This window comes from Otolemur garnettii, unplaced genomic scaffold, assembly GCF_000181295.1.
Source record: "Otolemur garnettii isolate 467f Iridium unplaced genomic scaffold, OtoGar3 scaffold00083, whole genome shotgun sequence".
Classification (NCBI taxonomy): Eukaryota; Metazoa; Chordata; class Mammalia; order Primates; family Galagidae; genus Otolemur; species Otolemur garnettii.
Genome location: NW_003852478.1, coordinates 6,520,260 through 6,524,375, shown reverse-complemented (window position 1 = coordinate 6,524,375; position 4,116 = coordinate 6,520,260). Strand labels below are relative to the sequence as shown.

Genomic DNA, 4,116 nt, shown 5'->3' with positions numbered 1-4,116 from the left:
CACACACACACACAAGCACGCATGTTTACTCCTTCACACACAAGTGCTCATACACACATAAGTACACATGTTAGTTCACTCACACACACGTTTGCTCACTCACACACACAAGCGCTCATATTTGCACACACACACACACAAGCACACGTTTGCTCCCTCACACACAAGTACGTTTGTTTACACACACTCACATGCACACATACATGCAAAAAAAGAAACCTGGTATTTTCAAGCAATACAATCAATCTATAAGAAACACAAAACTCAGAATCATTTTACAATGCTTCCTTTCTTAATACAGAAAATGCCCATCTTGAGGGTGTTTGTGTGTGTGTGTATATATATATGTATATATATGTAATTTATATTTCAGTGGTTTACTGTTGACTTATTTTTAAATATATTAGTGGTACTACATGCAACTGCTCCCTGCATTTAACAGCCTTTCTTTTATTTACCTTCATGTATCTACTTTCCACCCACCAAAAGCGTTTCAGGCTGGCAAGTAGATGGGTGCCTTATTTTCTGTGAAATTGAATGTGATAGTTCTAAACACTGGCCAGAAAATGTCTGATTGCAATTTCAACATATGGAAATAGTTACACTGAAGCCTAAATTGTCATTTTCAGCTAAAAGCTGTGCAATGTTGGTGTGAAAGACGAGGCAGTCACTATTCTGGAAGTTGCAATTCCCTCATGAATAGACGGAGAAGTTGCTTCTCAAGTCAACCGCTGTCTAGGACCATTTAGCTCAAGTTGGCAAGTAAGGTTTTCTGCTTGCTTATGTGTTCCTATCAGCTGTACAATTGCAAAGAACTGCTGGTGACCACTGTATTTTTCCTGTTTCTCCAAGACTAACATGAAGTGAAAGCCAAAACAGGACTGCATTATCAGCAAGGTAACAGCACTGTCAGTAAAAGCTACTGAGTGATTAATGTCTGTAGCAAGGAAAACTGTCTTCTCTCCCTGTAGTGCTGTAAGGGACTTACACTGGTGCATCAGCTGGGACAGAACAGCATCCAGATGGTGAGCCTTGCCATTTATAGGAAACACTGGGGCACGGACAGGAATAAGGTCTAAACTCACAGAGCTCTTCATGGTCTGCTTTTCCGTGGGCGGCAGAGTTATTCCATATCCACAAGAGGCATATTTATAAGGGAAAAGTACTGAATGGTCCACTTTCTCCATAGCCAAGTTACAAATGTATCCCAATGGGTGCCAGTTGGTACAAACAAGTTGACCACTCTGACACTGAAGGATGCATGGTGACACACAATCAAAGCAGGCTGGACACTCAAAAAGACTGGCCAACTATGTTGGATGTGATTGTGCCAGGCAGGGAAGGCACTCTCTGTGCTGGTGGACACTTTGAGGTACTGGTAGGCAATGCTGTGGTAGTCTGATGGTTCCTTTCTTATAAACAAGTACTTCAAACTGCAGAAGTGCCCAGGACAGAGCATTCCCAGAAGATGCCTGCTGGTGGGTCTTGGTCTCTGAGTGTTGGAGCCTCATCATCAGCTGCCCAGAAGCAGCTTCCGCCTCTGCGATGCTTGCTCCCACCTCTTTTTCACCACATAGGTTTTGATATGTTGTGTTTCCATTGTTGTCTGTCTCAAGAATAATTTTTAATTTTTCCTTTGACCTCTTCTTTGACCCGTTGGTTGTTCAGGAACATGTTGTTTAATTTCCACATACTTGGGAATTTTCCAAAATTCTTTCTGCTATTGATTTCTGGTTTCATACTAGAGAGATTAGAAATAATACTTGATATGATTTTTATCTTCTTAAATTTGATAAGACTTGTATTGTGGCCTAAGATATGATCTGGAGAATATTGTATGTACACTTGAGAAGAATGTATATTCTGTTGCTATTGGATGGAAAGTTCTACACGTATCTACACGTATATAGAGCTACTACACGTATCTATATCTACACGTATATATCTACACGTCCATTTGGTCTAAAGTACAGTTCAAGTCCTTTATTAATTTTCTGTCTGGTGGGGTATTGAAGTCCTTTACTATACGTCCTACTAATATTATTATTATTGTTGTTATCTTTAGAGAAAGAGTCTGATTCTGTTGCCCAGGCTGAAGTGCAGTGGCATGATCATAGCTCACTGTAACCTCCAACTCCTGGGCTCAAGCAATCCTTCTACCTCAGCCTCCTAAGTAGCTAGGATGATAGGCACATCAGAGCACACCTGGATAATTTAAAAAATATATATTTTAGAGATGGGGTTTGCTATTTTGCCCAGGTTAGTCTTGAACTCCTGGCCTCAAGTGATCCTTCCACCTTACTGAATTATTATATTGCTATCTAATATTTCAATTCTATTAACATTTTCTTATGTGCTTAGGTGCTCCAATGTTGGACACACACACACACACACAGTTGTTATGTCCTCTTGATTAATTCACCTCTTAATATTAAATAATTATCTTCTTTGTCTCTTGTGACAGTTTTTAACTTGAAGTCAATTTTATCTGATACAAGTGTAACTGTCTTTTGGTTATTATTTACAAGGAATATCTTCCTTCTCTTCACTTTTAGCTCATGTATGTTCCTAAAGCTAAAATGAGCCTCTTGTAGGTGGCAAATAGTTAAATGTTTTTTAATCTACTTAGTTGCTCTATATCTTTTGACTGGAGACTTTAATCCATTGACATTGAAGGTTATTTATTTATTTTTGTTGAGACAGAGTCTCACTATGCTGCCCTTGGTAGAGTGCTGTGGCGTCACAGCTCACAGCAGTCTCAAACTCTTGGGCTTAAGCGATTCTCTTGCCTCAGCCTCCCAAGTAGCTGGGACTACAGGTGCCCGCCACAACATCCAGCTATTTTTTGGTTGCAGTTGTCATTGTTGTTTAGCAGGCCCAGGTTGGGCTCGAACCTGCCAGCCTCAGTGTATGTGGCCGCTGCCCTACTTACTGAGCTACGGGTGCCGAGCCTGTTCAAAGTTATTATTAAGGGGTAAGGACTTACTATTCCCTTTGTGTTAATTGTTTTCTTGTTGTTTTTAGATCCTTAGTTTATTTCTTCCTCTCTTGTCCATCTCTGTAATTTGGTAGTTTTCTTTAGAGCTAAGCTTTGATTTCTCTTCTTATTTTTGTTTGTGTGTCTGCTACAGACATAAATATGCTATTGTTATAATAGAGTATTTTTAAGCTGATAATAATTTAACTTTGGTCACATACAAATACGCTAGACATTTACCCTCCTCCCCTCACAATTTATACTTTCATCATCACAATTTCTATCTTTTAATATTGTACATTCCTTAAGAACTTAGTGTAACTACAGTTATTTTTCACTATTTCTACTTTACATTTTCATACTATAGATTTTTAAGATTTGTATACCACAATTATAATAATGGAGTATTCAGAATTTATCTATGTATTTACCTCTACTAGTGAGTTTTATACTTTCCTATGTTTTTGTGATAACAATTACCATTCTTTCATTTCTGGTTGAAGAACTCTCGTAAGCATTCCTTGTATGGCAGGAATGATGAATTCCCTTAGCTTTTGCTTATTTGGGAAAAACTTTATTTCTCCTTCATTTCTGAAGAAATCCTTACTTTGTTTGATGTAGTGTTCATTGCTGACAGTTTTTATTTTTTTCTTTCTGCATTTTAAGGTTATCATCTCATTTTTTCTTGGTGTGCAGGTTTCTGCTCAGAAATCTGTTCGTAATCTAATGCGTCACTTGATGCATTTCTTTTGCTGCTTTTAAAATTATTTTTGTCTTTATAATGTCCCTCAGTGAGGACCTCTTTGGGTTTGGAGACTAAACTTTTAGCTTCGTGAATCATGATGTCCACATCTCTACTGAGACTTAGAAAGTTTTTAATAATTATTTCAAATAAACTTTCTGTGCCATCTCTTTTGCTAGAATTATCATAATGAGAATATTTGTTTGCTTAATGGTGTTGCATAAGTTCCATAGGCTTTCTTCACTCTTTCTTATTATATTTTCTTTTGTTTCCTCTGACTGGGTTCTTTTTTTTTTTTTTTTTAACATTTAAACAATTTTATCAGAAAAACATTTAACGTGGGATCTACCACTTTTATTTTTTTTATTATTTTTTTTATAGTTTTTTTTTTTTTTTT

At 37.2% G+C, this 4,116-nt stretch overlaps 1 protein-coding gene and 1 pseudogene across 1 annotated transcript in view; one reads left to right on the top strand and one right to left on the bottom strand.

Moving 5' to 3' along the window:
* SCFD2 (sec1 family domain containing 2) overlaps positions 1-4,116 on the top strand; it is a gene marked incomplete at its 3' end in the record, with an annotated part of 196,129 nt that overhangs the window by 69,852 nt on the left and 122,161 nt on the right. The window lies entirely within an intron of this gene.
* Positions 583-4,116, bottom strand: part of LOC105887420 — a 21,830-nt pseudogene continuing 18,296 nt past the window's right edge.